Raw genomic sequence first — 22,475 nt, forward strand, 5'->3', positions numbered from 1 at the left:
TCTGTTCTTACTTCAGCGTACTATATCTCTGACAGTTCGGTTACCCATCCTGTCTTTCCTAGGGTAATTTCTATTTTCTTGGAATGAACTTGCTTCCTGCAAGGAGTGCTCCACAGCTATCTGAAAATGGATATGGGGCTCATGAGGCATCATCAAGCTACATCATGACATGCCAGTGATGACATGAAGGAGGAAAACTCCTTGAAGAACGTCCATGATGGAGTCTTTAATGGTGGACTTAATGAAAGAGATGCTGGGGTCAAGAAGGTTTTCTGCAGGCTTATTTCTATTTTGTCAAACCTGTATTTATAAATATGTAAAGTACTTAGAGCTAAAAGTGACATTCATATTGATAGATCTAGCAAATGAAAAATTCTCAAACTCTTTCAGCCACTTCAATAAGCAAAAACAATCACACCTGAAAAAAAAAATCAACATATAATTCTATTATAGACAAGGGGAAGGAGCTTTCATTTTCTAGTGGACCTCTTTATATGGCTTCTCAATACAGCTATATTGACGTCAATGCATGCTCAACACTTCTGAAGCTCAGGACATTGTATTTATGTGCCCAATCTGGATTTAGGACCCAAACAAGAGACACTCAGGTTTGAACATTTTGTCCCAAGTTGTGTAGTTTGAACTAAACTAACACCATTATTTTAGATTGCAGTTCCTCTTGGAACTCTGTTTTGATTTTGCAAATCAGAATTGTTTTAGGAGGAAACTGTAAAAGTCCTTGAAAATACGACAGTGCTGAACCTAGTGCCCGCAAGTTACACAACCACAGAGAAAAAATCTCATGCCATTTCCATCTTGTTACTGATAATGTAAAAACATAGAGTATTGATTAACTGTGCAAGCTGTCAAGTTAGAGGCACCTGAACTCACCCCCATTGATGTCAATGGCAACCACCCCCCCTTGAATTCTGTTGGAGGAAGATTGAGCTCCATGGTATGACTTTTTGGGGGAGTTAATTTATAAACAACTCATTTTTTTTGCACAACTTTAAACTGTGTTTATAATAATCCCTTGAAAGCATGAAACAGTAGCCTGCTTAGGTTGATAACTTGTTTATCTCAGCTAAGTAAGCTGTAGCAATCTTTTAGAAGTTGTCTCAGCCACCAGTACAAATGTAGCCAAATGAGACAAAGGACTACATGAATTGGAAGATGTAGACAAAATATTAAAACAAAACCCCTGAAATTCTTTAAGAGTTGGGATTTAAGAATGAATGTGCACACTGCCTGCATATCTCCCACCCATACCCAGCTCCACCCTCTCTGGCAAAGCAATGCCCGGGCAGGTGGTGGTGAGATGTGCTGACAGGCGGACAGCAATCCTCCCACACCATCTCCACTGCACAAGAGCCTTCCATGGTGGTGGTGAAGGAAGAAAGAGGCAGCTGGTTTTACTCCTAACTCTCACAGCCATCCTCGGGGAGTAAGTATTATTGCACCCTTTCCAGTCAGGCAAATGAAGGCACAAAAGGGTGAAGTACGTGTTCACATATGGAGTCATTAGCAGAGCTAGAATAAAATCCAAGAGCTGTGACTCAGTCCAATGTTCCAATCACTAGACATAGTACCTCCAGTATTTTATGGTGATTAATATTTGCAAAACTATGTTAAGTGCCAAGTTTTATAGCCACAAAGGTGGGTTAAGAGGACAGCAAATTGTTGATGCCTCAAGTCTGGCAGCCTAGCACAAAACTTGGTTTTTCCAAAAGGCTTAAAATACACACATGAAGTTTTGCTAGGTTAAAATAAAGGGTTATGAAATATAGTTCTGAATTACATGGAACTCTCTCCAGCCAGATTCAGGATGCAATTTAATGGTCACACATGTGTTTCTCTCTTGCATTGGAAGATGCTAAATCTTTTCCCATTTGCAGAAACTTGAGCACTCATATGTCAGATGGATTTTATATGAATCAGCCTTAATATTCCACTGTTATGATTTTGAATGTGACTGGCCATTTCTTGTTTTCAGTCTTTGAATATTTTTATTTCCATTTTCACAAGCTATGATGATTGGTTTCAATGCAATTGTAATAGTTTGTACTGATTCTGATTCTTTTTCATGCTCAAGGGCCTACTCCTGCAATCACTTACTCCCATCAATGGTCCCTTTGTCTTCGGCCCAGTCCTGCAATTCATTACAACTGGGCAGAATGACCCACGGACATGGAGCGCCGTTGACGGTGATGGGGCTTGATGTGGGAGTTGCAGTCTGCCTACCCACAACAAATTGCAGGAGCCTGGCCTTAAGTAGTAAAGTAGGCTGCGTGGTGTTTGCAGGCTTAATCCTCAAGTTTGCATTGCAAGGGTATATAAAGAGAGTGAATTTTATTGCTGTATCACAAGAATCAGAATTGGGGTTGCTGCTGGGAAGGAAATGTAGAAGAAAGAACAGATTAGATACATAACAAGACAGAGGGAGAGAAACAGATAAAGGAAGATGGGGAAGGTGGAGAAACAATGGGCAGAAATAGTGGTGACCTAAAGGGGAGCAGAATTTCTTACCGAGTGTGACAATAAGGTACCGAACAAATAATAAATAAAAGTTTAGTTACTATGTAAAGGCAGGTTTCAGACTAGCAGCCGTGTTAGTCTGTATCCGCAAAAAGAAAAGGAGTACTTGTGGCACCTTAGAGACTAACATATGTATTTGAGCATAAGGTTTTGTGAGCTACAGTTCACTTCATCGGATGCAGTATTTAGTCTCTGTACAAACTTCATATTGGCCCCAGTGAGTGATCCAATATAGAGTAGAGAGTAGGAAATATGACAATTTGAGGACTCTGTCTATATATAATTCATTAATTTTAATTTTATGAAATCGCTCTGCCATTAACTGCCTCAGTATGTAGTCAGTTATAAGCTAATAAGGTCCCTTAACACATATCGCCCACCCTATCTGGAAGAAGATACAGAACAAACAAAAGAAGACATTAACCTTAACAATTAGGCACTGCCCAAACAATGGATATGCTAAGAAGGGTGCCTGAGCTGGAAAACCAAGTTTATCTGCAGAAAGTGGGGAGTGGAGAGTGAAAAATACCTAACAGGGGCACAAAAGGGAGAGAGGTGACAATGCTGGTTTAAAAAGACACAGGAGGCTTTGGGCAGGGAAGAACAACAAAAGGTGCATGCTTTTGTAGCAGAGGGGTCATTTTTGATTGCAGGACTAAGGAAGAAAAAAGCTGGCTGCCCGGGGCAGGGGAGGGAGGAGGAGTGCGGAGAGACAGACACACATACTCCATGATTTGGAGGAGAGGCCATGTGCAGGAAAAGTGATCCCGGACACCCTAGAGCAGTGCTACTCAAAGTGGTGGTCTGCAGACCAGTGCCGGTCCACGAGCCATCGGCTGCCGGTCTGCGCGCACATTGGAAAAAAAAAATTGCCGGTCCGCCACATCAGATAGCTTGAGAAGCATTGCCATAGAGGACTCTGACCAAAGAACATGCAAGAGTAGTAAGGAAACTCAAACAAGGAAAGGCACATAGGTGTTTTACTGTTTTGTCTAGATCTGTATATCTCTTGGGCTATCTATAGTAAAGAGTAATTGTCTTAGAAATCTTTACAAAAGTCTGAGAGTTATGTGCTTCAACTATCACATGTCTCTGAAAAGGTAAGCCATAAACAAGAGCAGTCACAATTTTCGGCTTTAGGAAAGGGTGCGGTTGGCTGCAGTGGTCAGCTCCTAGAAGCGGCTGGCATGTCTCTCTGACTCATAGGCACAGAGGTGACCGGAGGGCTCCTACGCTGCCCCTGCCCATGGCGCAAGACCTTCCTCGAGCACGGCAGCCAATGGGAGCTGCGGGGGTGGCACGTGCACACAGGGGCAGCACGCAGAGCTCTTGGCCACCCCTTCGCCTAGGAGCCAGAGGGACATGTTGCCACTTCCTGGGAGCCGCCTGAGGTAAGCTCAGCCCAGAGCGAGCACCCCAACCTCCTGCCCCAGCCCTGAGTTCCCTACCGCACCCAAACTCCCTCCCAGAGCCTACACCCCCACACACCTCAACCTCATGCCCCAGCCCAGGCCCTCTCCCGCACACTGAACCCTTCCCCCACTGCCCAGACCCTGGCCCCACCCCGGAGCCTGCACCCACCTCCCGCACGCCACTCCCCAGCCCGGAACTCCCTCCTGCATCCCACACCAGAGCCTTCACCCCCTCCCACACCGGAAACCCCTGCCCCAGCCTGATGAAAATGAGCGAGTGAGCAAAGGTGGGAGAGAGGGAGCAACAGAGGGAGGTGGGATGGAGTGAGTGGGGTGGGGCCTCAGAGAAGGGGTGGGGCAGAGGGTGGGGCCAGGGTGTTCAGTTTTCTGCAATCAGAAAGTTGGCAACCCTGCTAAGATTCTATATTAAAAAACTTCAAACTTCAGTGCTTTTGGGGATGTGGGCAGTTGGACTGTGAGATCCCACTTCCATGAACAGTTTACAGACAGTCAAAAAGAATCTGTGCTCAGGAAGATACCAGCAAGGCCAAAGAAAGAGAATGATGGATCCTATTTAAACCAGGGAAAGCTTAAGAGGGCACCACGTGGTGGGACCTAAACACAGTAGCCTAGTGAGTGTCCAGCCGGTGGAGCTTTACCAGGGCAGTGACAGAAATCCTGAGTTTATACTGCTGCCCACAGATAATTATTAAACATGGAATCTAACCCTCTCCTCCAAATGAATTTGACACGACTGGTCTTTTTCAGACATTCAGAGGGTTGACATTGGCTGTGTTTGAAGGAGCAAAGGCCTGTCTATACAATAGCACGGGAGGTACAGTACTTCACTACTACTTTTGCTTTGACAACTAAGTGCAAAAGAAAGGACTTTTTCTTTCCAGACATGCTAGAAAATGACTAAATATTTTGTAGGATTTTCATTAAAAGTTTTCTGATACAAATTGATTTAGTTTCTGAATCAACTTTGACACTTTCCCTATGCATTAAATACTTTGTAAATAGTAAGTTCTGAAATGGAAGGCCAGCTGAAAGCTGTTACTAATAGAGTTACTGGAAACTGTTTTGTTCTTCCACAAAAACAACTAATCAAAAGGTTAAGGAGTAAAACTTTAGGAAAAAATGCATGGGTTAAGTTTTTTGATTTTTTGGGGGGGTGATAAAAATATTTTGAGACTGTTAACATTTGTTTATATTATTTATTTTGTTTAAAGGTAGTTTTGTAGCATCTCCAATGAGCTAACTATTAAGAAGGCCAGGGACCTGCAAAGTAGGTTCGTGACCTGATCATGCCTCCAAGCAAGCCGAACATGCCTCTTTGAGAATATGGCCGTATCCAAATTACCGGCACTGCAGTGACATAGCTCTGGCACCATGCTGCTCTGTAGCATAGATGCTTCCTAAAGCAATGGAAGGAGTTTTTCCATCCCTGTAGGTAACCTCTCTGAGCAGACAATGAAAGAATTCTTCTATTGGCTAACCATATGTACACTGGGAGTTAGGTCAGCGAAGCTATGGCGCTCAGAGATGTGATATTTAAATATCACTGAGCACCACAGTGAGGTCAACCTAACTTTTAAGTGTAGGCCAGGCCTATATCTACTGTTTCTTTAAATCTGTACCAAGAAGCTAGGCAGGACTGGGGAAGTTTCAAGGCAGAAGCAGAGAGACAGACTAGTGATAGGAATAATACCAATTTCATTATTATTAAAAACATTCCATATTCAATGTTAGAAGAAAGTGGCTCCTTCTAGGATTCTGTTATGAGACAGGTTTCAGAGTAGCAGCTGTGTTAGTCTGTATTCGCAAAAAGAAAAGGAGGACTTGTGGCACCTTAGAGACTAACCAATTTATTTGAGCGTAAGCATCCGATGAAGTGAGCTGTAGCTCACGAAAGCTTATGCTCAAATAAATTGGTTAGTCTCTAAGGTGCCACAAGTACTCCTTTTCTTTTTGTTATGTGACAGAACTGCGGAGCGCTAGTAGGGGCATAACAAGGCTATGATGAGCACTCACCTGAAAGCTTTCCCTGTTTATGTGCAGGTGCCATTGGGGCAGAAGAGACTCCTTCTGCCCATTTACTCCACTCAGTGCCCCTAGCAATTTAGAGCAAGATTTTAAGCAACACAGAGCAAGAGTTTGCCCTGCATGCTTTCCAGTAACTTATACATTATCACCGAGCAGTGAAGGGTCGGGTGGACTTCCATTAGAATAACTTTTATAATTCAGTCTGGTTTTAGAACATTAAAACTTGCATTCAAAAAAAATAATGTTTTTTAAAAAAATCAGGTCAATTTAAAGTGAAAATAAAGTTACACATTTCTCCAGTTTATTTGAAAACTCTGCTGTACATTGTCAAATACAGCCCACGCCATTATTGTCACTGAAAAGTCTAATGTTTATTTCAAATTTTATTGCTTAATTCAGTTATGCTTAGTTTTGCACCTATTTGTTCTGTGTTTGTACAGTGCCTAGCACAATGGGGTTCTGGCCCCCCACCACCATGTCTCCTAGGCACTCTGGTAATAAAAATAATGAATAATGCAGCCAGATATGCTAACCTCCCCCACTGAAGCAGAAACCTCTCATAGAAGACCCCTTTCTCCAGCTCCCTCACATGTCAGTGCTTTTTCGGCTTGTTGCTGCTCTTCCTCTCTTTCCCCTTCCCAGTAACAGCTTCTCAGGGTGCTGGCTCTGTAAAACAGCAGCTGACTTCACAGTGCAATTACCAGCTTTGGTCAGTTTCACTTTGCCCAGAGGACAGAATCTACTGTGAACAAGTGAAGCAAAACTTACCAGAGCGACTCCTGAAGGAGGAAGCAATAGGAGAGGCAGCGGACATTGGACAAAGCCTTGTCTGTCTGCACACAGTTTTTTAACAACTTATAAATAGTCCAGGCTACGGTTGGCTCCAAAGATAGCTTGTGCCTACACACAACATAGCTAATACCCTGTTGGAAGTGTTTTGCCCCTGCTAGTGGCTGGAATGGCGCACAGCTACCTTTCTCGAACAGGTTCAGGGCACAGGCTGCTTGCAGCCTCACTAGGACCTCTTTATCACGGCTGTGTCACTGGTCCCCCTTTCTCCTTGGGCTGTCCTAGAGTGCAGGGTTACACAAGATGAAACATCCTTCAGGCCCCCTAGCTCCTTCTGAGGCACTTTGGAATAGCTGCACAGGTGTGATACACATAGAATAAGGCAGTATGGTAGATGCGTTAATCTACAAACATGGTCGATAAGGTTTTTTTTGCGGGGGGGAAGCTGAAGCGTGGGGTATAAATCAAGAGCTCTTGTAACTGTGTCAGATGAGTTACCTGTACTGTAGAAAGAAAAGGAGGACTTGTGGCACCTTAGAGACTAACCAATTTATTTGAGCATGAGCTTTCGTGAGCTACAGCTCACTTCATCGGATGCATACCGTGGAAACTGCAGCAGACATTATATACACACAGAGATCATGAAACAATACCTCCTCCCACCCCACTGTCCTGCTGGTAATAGCTTATCTAAAGTGATCATCAAGTTGGGCCATTTCCAGCACAAATCCAGGTTTTCTCACCCTCCACCCCCCCCCCCCACACACACACAAACTCACTCTCCTGCTGGTAATAGCCCAACCAAAGTGACAACTCTCTTCACAATGTGCATGATAATCAAGGTGGGCCATTTCCTGCACAAATCCAGGTTCTCTCACCCCCTCACCCCCCTCCAAAAACCACACACACAAACTCACTATCCTGCTGGTAATAGCTCATCCAAAGTGACCACTGTCCCTACAATGTGCATGATAATCAAGGTGGGCCATTTTGATTATCATGCACATTGTAGGGACAGTGGTCACTTTGGATGAGCTATTACCAGCAGGATAGTGAGTTTGTGTGTGTGGTTTTTGGAGGGGGGTGAGAGAACCTGGATTTGTGCAGGAAATGGCCCACCTTGATTATCATGCACATTGTGAAGAGAGTTGTCACTTTGGTTGGGCTATTACCAGCAGGAGAGTGAGTTTGTGTGTGTGTGTGTGGGGGGGGGTGGAGGGTGAGAAAACCTGGATTTGTGCTGGAAATGGCCCAACTTGATGATCACTTTAGATAAGCTATTACCAGCAGGACAGTGGGGTGGGAGGAGGTATTGTTTCATGATCTCTGTGTGTATATAATGTCTGCTGCAGTTTCCACGGTATGCATCTGATGAAGTGAGCTGTAGCTCACGAAAGCTCATGCTCAAATAAATTGGTTAGTCTCTAAGGTGCCACAAGTACTCCTTTTCTTTTTGCGAATACAGACTAACAAGGCTGTTACTCTGAAACCTGTACTGTAGACAGGCCCTAAGAGGATAAAGGATCAAGTCAGATGGGAAAGAAAAACAATAGACCCGGAATGGGGAAAGAGCTTAAAAATAAAAAACACCAAGAGAGACAGCAGAATGAGGTTACTGCTACAGCTGGGTAAAAGCAAAAGGGTGTTGTAGTTTTTCAAGAAAAAAAAATCAAATCAACTAATAAAAACTCAAACCGGCACAGCATTAAGGATGCTCAGCAAGCAGCATTGATAGGTACCATGGCAGAGAGGATAGAGAGTTCCACTACAGCACATCGCTTCTGTCACAAGTTCTACAGCAAGGCAAATGCATTTCATCAGCCTTAGTGATAACACTGCTGATCACTGCTTTCCCCGGCCCTGCCAGCAGCATGGGAATGCCGCACACTGCCAGTCAACCCCTCTCCTTCAGCCACTGTGCTGAAAACTAGTCAGAGTGGACTGCCAAGCACCAAGAATAGATGGGTTCCCCTTTCTGCTTAACGTATGCTAATGCTTCCCAGATCGGTGCTTGTCTCCCTGCTTCGATCATATTTTTCAGGCAATGCAGGGGAACTGATATGACAGAGAGAAGAAGAGCTGCCACACTGCTTGCAAGGTCAGAATGAGGAAAAAGAAGATGGAGAGCACAGAATGACAACAAAAACAAAGCATAAAGAGCAGGGGATGCACTGAGAAGCAAAGGGGGCAACAAAATACCCCTCCAGCGCTATAAGAACGTCTGTCTAGCCTCTGCCTAGAGTTTAGAAGTTCCTTGGTATTTTGCAGTTTCAAAAGCCTATTTTGAATTTCATTTGCATGTGGTGTTACCATGCTGTCTGCAGATTCAAATCATTTTTGCAATTTGTATTGAAACAGCTGAGCCCCAAGCATCCAAATGACGAACTTCCTCTTTCTCCTCCCTCCCCTTCCTGAGTATTTACCAAAGGAATTTTCACTTCCTCAATGACAAAGACTCAGATCCCGGCAATCCTCTTAAACTATATTCTCCATCTCCTTTCCTCTCATACATAAATCTTTGTTACACAAAAGCACTCAACCTATTACCCAAAAGGGCTGGCCAGGCCACTCCCAGTCTGCTAAGCTGCAGGGGCTGCTCCAGCCTAGTACATTCCCTTCCATTTGGACCTTAAGGGCATAATCTCCATGATTCTCCAGGTCCTGCAGATGGTATGGTTTGAGAATTTCCACGTCAGATAAATGTGCTAGATATATTAGTTTTATTGTCATCTTTTCCCATTCAATTTTATACCACTGGAAGACTTATGCTTGAATATTTTCTTTACCAAGATCTAATCTGAACAATTGGAGTCAAAAGCAGCAGTAATACAGATCTGTGGATTTACAAATTTCACCATTATAAATTAATGATACACGTATCTATGGGAATGGCGCTTGTTGCTCCTTAGTATTTATTTTGTTGGAAGGCCATAATGCAGTCACATACGACAGTATATGGAGGGGAAAAGACTATATTTCTACATTATCTTCTGCAGAACCATATTGTTCCAGCATTTGTCTAATACAAAAGTCTTTAACATATGAAGCATGGTCAAAAGTCTATTGATCAAACAGGTCTACATGGGTGTGCCTGTACCAAACAATGAATAAGACGTAAAAAGCAATAAAATTAAACACAATAAAAACCCCACACACCAGAACATATGAACAATAGGGTTGCTGTGCCAATATGTACATTTGCTGAAGGCCCTGAATTGCTTTCCACTACAATAAAGAATTGTTTGCTTTCCACAAACAATAAAGAAGATGGAAAACACATTTTCAAGATATAATCAGTCCCCTTTATATGTATATCAAGTCTGAATTGTAAATAAACTGATGTGAATAATGTAAACAAAAATTACAGAAAATGCCAAGCTCGGAGTGCAAATGTACCATGCACACTAATTCCTAGTATGTACTGTAGCATGGTTCAGCTCAATATTTCACATGTCTATATTGTAACTGGTGTTCTTCAGAAGAACTAAAAAATCCAATTGTTATTGTCACTGAGACAATAGGCTCAATCAAAAGAACGTATAAAAGAAAAATAGAACTTGAAGATGTAACTGAGCAAAGTAGGTGAGAGTTTTTTAGTATATCACCCACAGCTTAGACAGGAAGAGCAGTGTTGACCTTACATTATGTCCAGTGATGAGCTGCCAAAATCTCAAGAACCGGTTCCTTCACTCGCTCCGGGTCTTCAGCCGCACTGAGGGACCCGCCACCAAAGTGCCGCCGAAGACCCGGAGCGAGTAAAGGACCCGCTGCCGAAGTGCCGCCGAAGACCCGGAGCGCCACCGGGTTAGTAAAAAGGGATTCTCAAGGGGAGCCTCCCCAAATGGGAGCTCAGGTGGGCTGGACAGGACGGTCCTGCGGGCCAGAGTTTGCCCAACCCTTTAACAACCGGTTCTAAACCGGCTTCTAAATTTAACAATTGGTTCGCGCAAACCGGTGCAAACTGGCTCCAGGTCACCACTGATTATGTGCACCAAAGGCCTCAGGGGCAGGAGGACACGTTGCTTAGACTGGGAGTTAACATTGTACCTGGAACAGTGTACGATGAGGTACTCAGTGCTGTACAAAGGAATACATTATAGTTACCCCAGGTGCTTGCAGTCTAAATAAGACAGAAAATACAGTCCTAACATATAGGATACATAGGTTGAAGGTCTTCATTTCAAATAGTGCTGTTCTCCTCCTCCTCCCCCGAACATTGAATTTGGCTGTACTCTCATAACAACATCTCTCCCCACCAAGTGCTTCTGTCAAAATGTCATCTCTATCCTCCGGGTAGAGGATATTTCCCACTGTAATGTATCTAGCATCCTGATCCCTATGAGTAGTTCTTTAGGCCTGGACATTAAATAGAGGTTCATTACGAATATCAGACCAAGCAGCTCTCATATCTATCATACAAACACCACACAAAACTGATTCTGCCTCTATATTTATGCCAGGATAGTAATCTTAAGGAAAGGTGCTGAGGATTGTTGAGACAGACTCCCCACAGGAAATTGCAGCTTTAGACATCAAATTTAACGGAAGCATATTTGAATGAGGCTAAAAAGATCACTGCATTTCCCATCCTTCTCTGAAGAACAATTTAACTAAGAGTGTTCAATGCCGTCATTGGAATTTTGTTGATAGAAATTAAAACATTTTTGAAATAGTTAATAGGTTACTACATGGTGTATGGGTACTGACAGTTGTATGAGTGGGGTTGATCTAAAAACTTGTATGTTGTTAAAAATAATTTATGTAGTTCACTGGGCCGTGGCCTGCTTCTGATCTTATCTTGTCTGGAAGGTGTTTGCCAGCTCTATTCATAAATACATAACTATGTTTTGGAGAAGGGTAGAAACTCTCGTGTGGGGAAAAACCTTGCAGTCACTGATGGCGTCAGGAGCATGATCAGCACACACACACAAAAACCACACACACACACACACACACCCACACCCATCCGTACTATTTCACAAAAGGGCAGCTAGTTACTCAAAAGCCTAAAGGGCCAGTAGCAATTTCATACAGAGTGTTTTTTGGTTTCTTTTTAAGGTTGTGCTTAAATACATTTATACGACTTGATTCCTTGGCCTCAAGTGGAAGTCTAGCCCATTCCACATGAATCCTGTGAGATCTGCAGGATTTGTGGGGCCAGACCTTCCTTTCTCCTGACTGAAGAACACAGGAAAAAGCCCCATGAAGGAATTCTTGGGGAGCTTCCTTCCCACTCCATGTGGCTATCATCATCTAAAGGCACGACCTGGCCTGGGGTTATGGGTAGCTGAAAGTCCTCAAACAGAGGTGAAGAATAGATCTCTCTAGCATAATGTTTCAAACAAGTGCTCAGCACTTTTTCATGGAATCTACACTATGAGCACAAGTCATCAGCAGGAATTCTACAAAACACACCCTATGGATTTTCTTTTTATTCTTCTTTATAGCAACACCATCTCACACAAAGTTGGGGCTCATTGATACCATCAAGGCACGGTCTCATGTTGGGGGCAGCGTAGAGCCATGCTACCTCAGGAGGGGCTGCTGCAAGAAATCCTGTCTCACCCTTGCATTAGGTGGAGTTTACACCCCTTCCTCCTTCCCACCATCACCCTTTGCCTGCCCACCAGCTGCACTGGCCCAGCTTCATAGGAACTCACATAGGAAAAGAAAGAAAAAAAAAAAAAAAAAGAGGGAGCAGACCCTGAGTTTCCCTGAGCAAAGGGGCTACAATTATGTCTGGCCCTTACACAGGCCACATAAAGAGGGGAAAGGTGCTTGCTGTCTTCCACATAGTACCTCACCAGAGGTGGGTATCTTGTTATACCAATAAAAACAAAAACCACCAGGATCTTATTAAAGGGAAAAAGGCAAAATACCACATTTATTGTGAATACAGAAAGAATCATAGTAAACAGTTAGTTATAGCTATAACATTCCATTCAATCTCATATTTATTCACACATTCATTCATTCATTCATACACACACACACACACACAGGTTCTGCAAGGTTGTTATCATAGTTACCAGCCTTAGAGTTGCTCATGCCAAGCCACTGGCCAGGTGGCCTGGACGTGAGGAGGGAGCAGGGCTTTGTCAGATGCTCATCTGATGCTCCTGGAAGTTGGTTTGCAGAATCAGACCCCAAAGTTCTCACTTTCTAGAGTCCATTTTTATAGGAATTTCTTCCTATGCCAGTCTATGGGAATTGCTTCATCATGCTGTTGCTGAATCAGTCAGCACATAGCACATTCCTGACGGCTCCATGCTGCTAGATGTTATCTTGTTCTTTGGTTCTCCCATCCTTGAGGCTGTTGGGTGGATTCCAGTCTGTCCTCCGGGGGTCCTCTGGTTATTTCCACTTGACGCCTTCTTCAGCCGATGGACACTGGATTCTTCGGCTGGCACCTCCCTGATCATTCAGTTATTATCCACACCAAGCATCCATCCACATACATCCTCTATCTCTATTTTAATCACAATTGTTAACAAAGCAAGATAACTACAACAAAAAGGCGGGGAGTCTCTGGGTGCTGTTTTTGTTGTTACAGAGTATTGTTTTGAGTCTCTCTCTGTGTGAGTAGTTGTTATTACAAAGAATTGCTTTGAGAACAGACTCTGTCTTAGAATGTACTAACACAATTAGCAGCTTGCAAGTTTAACACATAGAGGGAGAGAAACAGTACCAAAAACCAAGAGACCTCTTAATTAGTAATACCCTGGAATTTAAACTATGGGGAATCAAACTCATTTGTGATTTTAATACAGAACTTCTTTAATATGATCCAACATAATCCCCCTTTTGACACTAAGATTTATAATTGTCAGTGTCACTTTCTATGTAGCCTATTCAAAAGAAGGTACTGTGAGGCAATTGGAGTTTGTGATTCCAATTCATGCCACATACATGATCCTACTGATGTATCTTTACTACAAGGTTCTGGGGCAACAGGCAAGGTGAGGCACACCCACTTTTGAGGAGTCCATTCGGTACAACCTCTAGTGTCCAATAGCTTCCCTCCCTCCCCAGCCCACTGGCTTGAGGTCCAGGGTAGCCAGAAGGATCCCATGTGTAATATGGGGAGTGGGCTAATCTTCAATACCTTTGCCTCCAAGGACTGTTGGTGTGCAATTTTGACAACAATTTCTCCCATTAACAAGTCTGGTTTTACAGTACTGGAAACGTATTGCATCCATTCATATTGATAAGTGTCAAACAATGATCTCTTTCTTTGTTTTAACAAATGCATCAAACCTTTAATATTTCCCAATATGACCAACATTTCGTGTTCCAAAGTAGCTAGGGCAAGTATCTGCATTTCAGTGCATCCCATAGCTATGGCTGTGTAGTTTCCTATTTCTAATTTTTTTTTTAATGCATAAGCCATGTGGTAGTATTAAGCCATTGCCAAAGATTCCATCAGGCTTTTAGGTTACCCAGACCAATTTGGACCAAGTCTACATTGGCATGTACTTGTTTCTGTATCAGGCTGTCCTGTAGCTGGGACAGAGAGCTTAATTTATTTTTAATGACCTGCAGGTCTTTAGTATTTTTTTTTTTAAAACACACAACTATGCTAGCAACAAGACAAAACATAGAACTCAAAACACAATTTCTATTGTGACAGAAGATTCATAGTATTGGGTTGCTCTTCAGCTGGCATCAGCTTTTCCTGATTTTCTGAAAGACAAAAAGAACATGTTTCTACCCCTTTTGGGGTGGCAGATTATTGCTTAAAATATTTCTTTTACAAATACCCTTGCTGATTGCAGACAAAACAGGAATTGCTCCCACATTTTCCTGTTTTTGTTCTATAGGCAGGCCAGGTTTCAATGGCTTTTATCTTTTAAGGGTTATGGGGAAATTATCCCGCTGTTTAGTCATTAAATCCGTGAGGTGGGGTACCTCAGTTTTCCTTCTTATACAGCAGACCAAGTTTATAATGTTTTTCCTGCTGTGTTAAGCTTTAAGTTTATTTACAGGTAATAGCTGAGAAGCATCATTACCATATGACCTTAAAGGGATTTTCCAAAAATCATACACACTATACGTTGTTACAGGGGTACTTATTATCATTAAATTTATTAAAATTATCTTGTTATCCCATGCCTTTTATTTCAACAATTTGTTTGCTGACCAGGTATGTCCTTTATCTGCAGCTCCTTTGTGCTGCTAGTTCTTTCCTTCCTTTATCATTTAGATAATTTGCATTTTCACAGACACTTCCTGCTTTTGGATTTAAAGCCATCAGCAGCTCAGAGACTGTATCTTAAAAGGGACACAATCAACTTTCACCAGAGTTTTGATTACTTTTAACTTCTGCTTCCAAAACACACAGCAATCTGAAAAAGAAAACCCAACCTATTATGGCTCCCTTTGGAGCCCTAATAGCATTTTAATTAAGTAGCATGGTATGTTTGCATTTCTTTTGCCCCTTCTACAATATACCCTGCACATGTTCTGGGGCAAATGCACATTCCTTCCATAGTTTAACTTTTATAACATTATCCATATCAATTTTTACATAAGGTGTAACTATTTCTTTTTTTGCTTAGAGTTTTCATGTACCTTTATCAAAGTGACAGTCTGATTACTCAGAGCCATTTTAAGACTCAGTGTTTCTAACATTGCTTCTTTTTGTTTTGTGCACCTCACCCCCGCTCTTGCTTCAGAGGGGCACTGTCTTTTTTAATTTTTTTTTTTACTACAACTCTCATCTGCTATTTTGTTACAAAAAACAAACAAAAAAACAAACAAACAAAAAGAATCCAGAATTTTTTTTCTATTCTCTTGATTTTGACTGCCTTGCTGCAGCCACAACTTAAAAACATTTTAAATTTTGTAAAGCATTGAGTTACCTTTTAAGGGTTAAATGCCAAATCCCAAAGCCAAACAACACTAATTATCTGTGCCTAGCAAAAAGGTCTGTCAGTTTTGCAACTTTGAATTAAAGAGTCAAATGGATTTTTAGTGGCATTATTTAAAACAAAACCAAAACCAATTGGTCCTTAGAACTTTACATATTTACACACACACAGATAGATACAGACACATTTTCTTTTCCTTAACATCCCTTCCACACTGCTCTGTTTTTTACATCTTACATTCCCTTTATACATTTGAGGCAGTTAAGTTCCAATAGAACCCTCTTATGTTCTTTTAGCAAATTTACTAAATTGTCCAGTCAAATGATTTTAATCAGATAGTTTATTTTTGCCTGGCTAATTTACAGGTATTTCTTTGGAAAAGGGCCCATTTTTCCTTCAGAATGGTTGCAAAGAAACCAAGAATGCTCTAACACTTTTCCTTTTTAACATTTTAACAAAGTTTAGCTGCTTAATTCCCTCCAGCCTCTGCAGAGTTAACTTTTTTTTTTTTACTCTCTTCTCTCTTTGTAATTATGCCTGGGGGTGCCGTACACAGGACCTTCTCCCCCTTTACCTGAGTCCCTCCAGCCTCTGCAGAGTTAACTTTTTCACTCTTTTTGTATTCCTGGAGTGCCTCTTTCACTATTTGCAGCGGACTTTGGGTATTTGTAGCCAGCATCTTCCAATTGTCTACTCCCTTTTCTGTTTGTGCCTTTTCCTCTTTATATGAAGACAAGCGGAGGTAAGAATCCTTACATGCCTTCCACAACAACCAAATTGCTGCTCTCTTTTGGCAGCTCTAGAAGGTTTGTATATCAGGATATACTGAGCCAATCTACCCTCTAGGTCCGAAATTGAGCAGGCATCAGCTATGGCTTGTTTAGTCCAAGGACTGTGCCCAAATTTTTGAAGGATTTGTTTAAAAGGTGTAATTTCTTTAACAAAAGGTGAGGTTGGAGTTCCTTCTGACTCCATTCCTCCCTCTGGTACTGGCTTACCCTGTTTTCTTTTAAACATCTTAACATGGATATTTCAATCTCTTTGTCACTCCTGGTATTACTTAGCAAGTGACACAGCCTAGATTCTGAAATCATAGCTTAATCTATGCGCTTTTCCCCTGCTACCTTCCTGGAGGCCAGCAGGTCTGGTTAACCTAACAGAAATGCCTAGCTCAATAGAGCTGGCGGTGTGCACACCAATATTTACAATAACTGAGGTTTTTTACCAATATTCCCCCTTTTGCAATTCTCCACCAAAATGTTATACCAACAAAAACCAGCAGGATCTTATTAAAGGGAAAAAGGCAAAATACCACATTTATTGTGAATACAGAAAGAATCATAGTAAACAGTTAGTTATAGCTATAACATTCCATTCAATCTCATATTTATTCACACATTCATTCATACACACACACACACAGGTTCTGCAAGGTTGTTATCATAGTTACCAGCCTTAGAGTTGCTCATGCCAAGCCACTGGCCAGGTGGCCTGGACGTGAGGAGGGAGCAGGGCTTTGTCAGATGCTCATCTGATGCTCCTGGAAGTTGGTTTGCAGAATCAGACCCCAAAGTTCTCACTTTCTAGAGTCCATTTTTATAGGAATTTCTTCCTATGCCAGTCTATGGGAATTGCTTCATCATGCTGTTGCTGAATCAGTCAGCACATAGCACATTCCTGACGGCTCCATGCTGCTAGATGTTATCTTGTTCTTTGGTTCTCCCATCCTTGAGGCTGTTGGGTGGATTCCAGTCTGCCCTCCGGGGGTCCTCTGGTTATTTCCACTTGACGCCTTCTTCAGCCGATGGACACTGGATTCTTCGGCTGGCACCTCCCTGATCATTCAGTTATTATCCACACCAAGCATCCATCCACATACATCCTCTATCTCTATTTTAATCACAATTGTTAACAAAGCAAGATGACTACAACAAAAAGGCGGGGGGGGGGGTCTCTGGGTGCTGTTTTTGTTGTTACAGAGTATTGTTTTGAGTCTCTCTCTGTGTGAGTAGTTGTTATTACAAAGAATTGCTTTGAGAACAGACTCTGTCTTAGAATGTACTAACGCAATTAGCAGCTTGCAAGTTTAACACATAGAGGGAGAGAAACAGTACCAAAAACCAAGAGACCTCTTAATTAGTAATACCCTGGAATTTAAACTATGGGGAATCAAACTCATTTGTGATTTTAATACAGAACTTCTTTAATATGATCCAACAATCTGGCCCGAAGTGAGTACCGTCTCAGCCTAAAGATCAAAACACTTAAATACTCAAAATGAAGCACGGAAACACACACTTCTTTTCTACCAGAAAAATGCAATTACTTCTGGGATTAGCTGTTTAACTCCCCACAACCCTAGTGCAGCATTGCCATGTGAAAAGACATGAAGAGTACATTATCTGATAAAACTAAGGGTAACTTTACGTAGGATGCTACTACCCAAGTTGCACTTTAGCCAGGACACCAAGTGCAATGCCTCTTGTCTTGAGAATTGTGCTATGTAATCTTTAATGGCCACAGGTGGCCAGGAGGACCTTAGTTTTGTGTCATTCAAGAGATGGGACCTCCAGCATCCTCTAATTCAATCTTGGGTCATCAATTAAGTTCTGATTCAGGGACAAATCTCTCAACTGAATTATCCATATCGCTTTCTGAAGGACCTGGGTAGGCTATGAAGTTTCCCTTACAAAAACTGATCAAGCATGCTGCTGTTAAAATTATGAGAGCTGATAGGGTCACAGAACACAGTGCCTCATTTCTAGAGAGAGAGAGAGAGAGGAGGCAATAAATTAATAAATGCACAAAGCTTTGTAGATGTGTAGAAAATCCATCCAATAGTTTAGACAAGGTGAAGCAGACCTGAAAACAGGAATGCTAATAGAGTATAAAATGCCTAGTATTAGCAGGTTATGTATCATTGTAGTCAAAAGCGCTATCAACAGAAACAGTCATTGAATGATTTTACTGACCAAAATATTGTTAAAAAGGCCTTTCTGCAATTCTTTGGGCACCTTTACATCAAAAAGTCTTGCTTACCTAGAGGAATACACAGGAAAAGCAGAAACATTTCACATCTACCAAATTACAGTAGTTGCTAAAATGCTTGTTATACATCATCATTGCAGTAAGACATTATCTCAACAGTTTCTTGATGAAAGAAATCTTTATCCTATTAAATCAAGAAAACTTTCTGACTATTATGTAACTTACAAAGCTGGCATTGGATACAAGATATTAATCTTGAAATAGGTCAACAGAATGTGAAACCTATTGGCTGCAGAATCCATGAATTTTAATTGTCTCCTGTGATTCTGTACACTCATGTTAGATAGCATTATCAAGGAAAAGAACGAGGAGTACTTGTGGCACCTTAGAGACTAACAAATTTATCTGAGCATAAGCTTTTGTGGGCTAAAACCCACTCATCAGTGAGACTTTCATCCTGTTTCTACTTTTAGTGAAAAAATTATTTGGCTCTTCCAATCTATTGTTGTAATGTTGTCACTATTTATTATAAAGACGTGAAGTCCTCACTTTATTAAAAACTTATAAAACCATCACATCTGCTCTGCATCCAGTACTAGAACAGGAAAGATTCACATTAAAGCAATTTGATTAACCCTTCTTGAAAACTAGGCTCCCCAACACAATTTAATCTTTATTTTGTTAAAACAGTTCTATATAGCAGATTTTTTTATAATCATTTGGCAAGTGTTCCACAATTTATCTACCACCAGATATTACATTACAACCATTTGCAGCCAGCGTTCAGGCATTCCAGGGGTCGTGCAGGAATCATACTGTACAAGGGTAAAAAGTTCCCCCTCAATTTGTGGTGGGTGCGTGGGTGGGATGGGGGATTTGCAGGGAGTGTTGGAGAGAAGAGTGTTTGTTTAGTTTTTGGCTGAAAAAAAAAAATCTAAAGTGCTCTTCCATTGTGAAAAATGAAAGTAAATATGGCAACTTCTACTTCAACTTTTTTGTTCCCTGTGTGTATTCAGAGTTATATCTGCTTACTTTAATGACAAACTAATTTTGACTACTGAGCTGAATTTTATTCTTGCTTGAGAAAAAACAGGGACTGTCAACTAAATTCTAACGGCAGAATATTGAGGATGTTTGACCGAGAAGGAACCAACTGGACTTTCAGATTCTAGACAGAATTTGCAGGTATGGCAGTTTAAAAAAAAAAAAAAAAATTTTTACTTTAGAAACTGAGCAGACTTGGACTGGAAACCAGTGAGAGACACTAAACATGGAACATCACAATACCATTTTCATTTTTTTTTCAAAGCAGGAGCACACTTTAATATCTAGCTAAGAGGAAGCAGTTTTAATTTGAAGATGCTCCAGAAATTACTATACACTTGTAGGTTTAAAATCCAGAGTTTAAACACAGAATATCCAGAGGCCATATTTTCTCTCTTAGTTAAATCAAGTCTATTGTCTTAGCTTGTGACAGTGACTAAGAAAAAATGCATTGTGTAATGCTACATTCTTTCTGGCATTCCGGCTTTTTTGTTTGTTTTTAATTAGGAATAATCAAGATTGGCTGAATAATCAATATAGCCTTGAAGATCATAACAAACCATCAAATGTAATCCCTTTCTAAAGTCTTCTCAAATAAATTGCGGTATTTCCTTAAGAGCTGAACCACACAGGAAAGCTTAGACTGCAGCTACACACCTTCCCTTGGGCTAAAGGAAAAGCTAACCAGGCTGAAAAGACTCTCGCTTCCTTTTAACTAATGTACTATAAATTGTATCTGAGGTTCAAAGAACTGTTCACTGAAGGGGCAGAAACACAAGCAGCCCATTAGTGTCACACTTCCTCTTTTGAACTGGCTATATCCTTAACACAAGGTTCATTTAATATTTCTTCAAAAAGAAAAGGAGTACTTGTGGCACCTTAGAGACTAACAAATTTATTTGAGCATAACCTTTCCTGAGTTTGCAGATACAGACTAACACCGCTGCTACTCTGAAACCTTAATATTTCTTGTTCACTTCAGTTAATTAGAGAGATCAGGTTCCATGACCGGACAAATCAATCACCCTTTAGCTAATTCACTAATAATTCTAGAATGCACTCAACCAGCCCCTTCTTTCTCCTGCCTGAAAACTTTGGCTTTTCTCTTTTCATTTTTAGGGGCAAGGGAGACCAGAGGAAGATGTCAACATGTATTTATAGACTAGCTTTCCTTAAAATGATTAGTATACCAGTAGGGGAGGTTAAATCTCAAAAATTCCAATGTAATTAAAGACAGCATGTTATAGGAGAGCTAACAACGTAACTAAAACCCAGCCTCCTGCGACAAGCTATTTATGCAACAGACAAATGTCTATTATGAACAAGTGTCTATTCCCTCTGACCCGCAAGGTAAATCCAGGTGGGGAAAAACTGTTACCAAAGCAACAGGGACAGCTGCCAAAAAGGTCCCAAGAATCACCAGAGAGAAGCACTGGTTCCCTCCGACAAACTCTAGGAATGTCGGAAGCCCACGATTTGTATGAATTAAAGAGGAAGTCTTATTAATCCGTACCCTGCCAGCGCAGGGCTGTTCCCTACATTTCCCACTGCTCTGAAAGGATCACAGAAATTACCGCTGGACACAGTAGCCACTTCCAAATTAGGAGACAAAAGAAAGACACTTACTTCCCTGAGCGTGAAACTTTGGAAGCAGCAAGTAAACTCCACAGTTACTTCAGCCACAGAGTTGGGGTAGGAGCCAGGGTGTAGTTCAGAATTAAATTAGCGGATTATCCTCGGGAAGAGGAAAAGCTACCCGTTGATTTTTTTGAAGACCACAGGATTTTGCAGCTGGGAGAGAAAGAGAGACTCCAGAGCAGCCAAGCCTATAGTCTGCCTGAGGCCACCCCTGTGCACTGCAGAAAAGGAACTTCGGTTGGTTTCAGTGGGTTGGCTGAGAGTTTTCAGTTTACTTCCTGGTATTAGGAGATTTGCATAAATATCAGTAAAGGATATGGGGGGGGGGGGAAGAGAGGGGAGAATTTTTAATAAAAATAAAAAGTATTGTTCAGCTTTTGATTAATAAATCAAAACAATGGGGGAGGGTTTCATAGGAGGGGCTGAAGTAGAGACACAAACAAGATCCCCAGAGAGATTTCCACCAGCAGATGAGATAGATGAGAATGGGATTTCAGGAGGAGGAAGATCATTACTGTTGGCTGGTTTCATTTTAACTAGAGCAGCCCTCAACCCTCCCTTCCTCTGGCTAATGGGAGGAGGAGGGCGTACTCTGCTCTTAGAGACCGTCACAACCATCTATTTTCCTCCCTCCCTCTTTCTACTATTAAATGAGGGGAGGCGGCACACACCTGGGGGGAGGGGGCAGTAAGGAAAGTCCAAGCAGTTTCTCCTATTCCCTTTCTCACCTGGTGGATAATAAACTATTTTAGCTCCCCCGGAGCACATAAGGAGTCTGGGAGAGTTTAGAAGGAATGCAAGTTAAATATTTTACTAAGTGTAATGACTGTCCCTTCTGAGCCAGGGAAACTTGTGAGGTATGACTGAGCAGAGCGTTACTGTTAACTCTATTAAACAAGAATATTGCAGTAATAGCTAGAGACTAACCAGGAGAGGACCACATTGTTCTAGGTGCTGTACAAACATATAGTAAATGGCAATCCCTGCTCCAACATCTTATGAATCTGAAGGGGAAAATGTAAGCGGTGGCTATGGCGGGTAATAGGATGGAAACATTTCTGTTTTGACCATGATTCTTCTTGTTATGTCCAATACTGGTCAGAGACCTAATCTGTTTTCTTCATCGGCATGAGGAGAAACTCCTGCTCCCATA

General features: G+C 41.6%; 1 protein-coding gene across 3 annotated transcripts in view; it reads right to left on the minus strand.

Annotated features, from left to right (window-relative positions):
- Positions 1-21,526, minus strand: part of LYN (LYN proto-oncogene, Src family tyrosine kinase) — a 92,383-nt gene extending 70,857 nt beyond the window's left edge. For all 3 annotated transcript variants that reach the window (XM_077810256.1, XM_077810257.1, XM_077810255.1), the window contains exon 1: positions 21,311-21,526. The gene's annotated coding sequence lies outside the window, so the exon portion shown is untranslated. The remainder of the gene's footprint in view (positions 1-21,310) is intronic.
- Positions 21,527-22,475: the final 949 nt, after the last annotated feature.

Source organism: Eretmochelys imbricata, chromosome 2 (assembly GCF_965152235.1).
Source record: "Eretmochelys imbricata isolate rEreImb1 chromosome 2, rEreImb1.hap1, whole genome shotgun sequence".
NCBI classification, from domain to species: domain Eukaryota; kingdom Metazoa; phylum Chordata; order Testudines; family Cheloniidae; genus Eretmochelys; species Eretmochelys imbricata.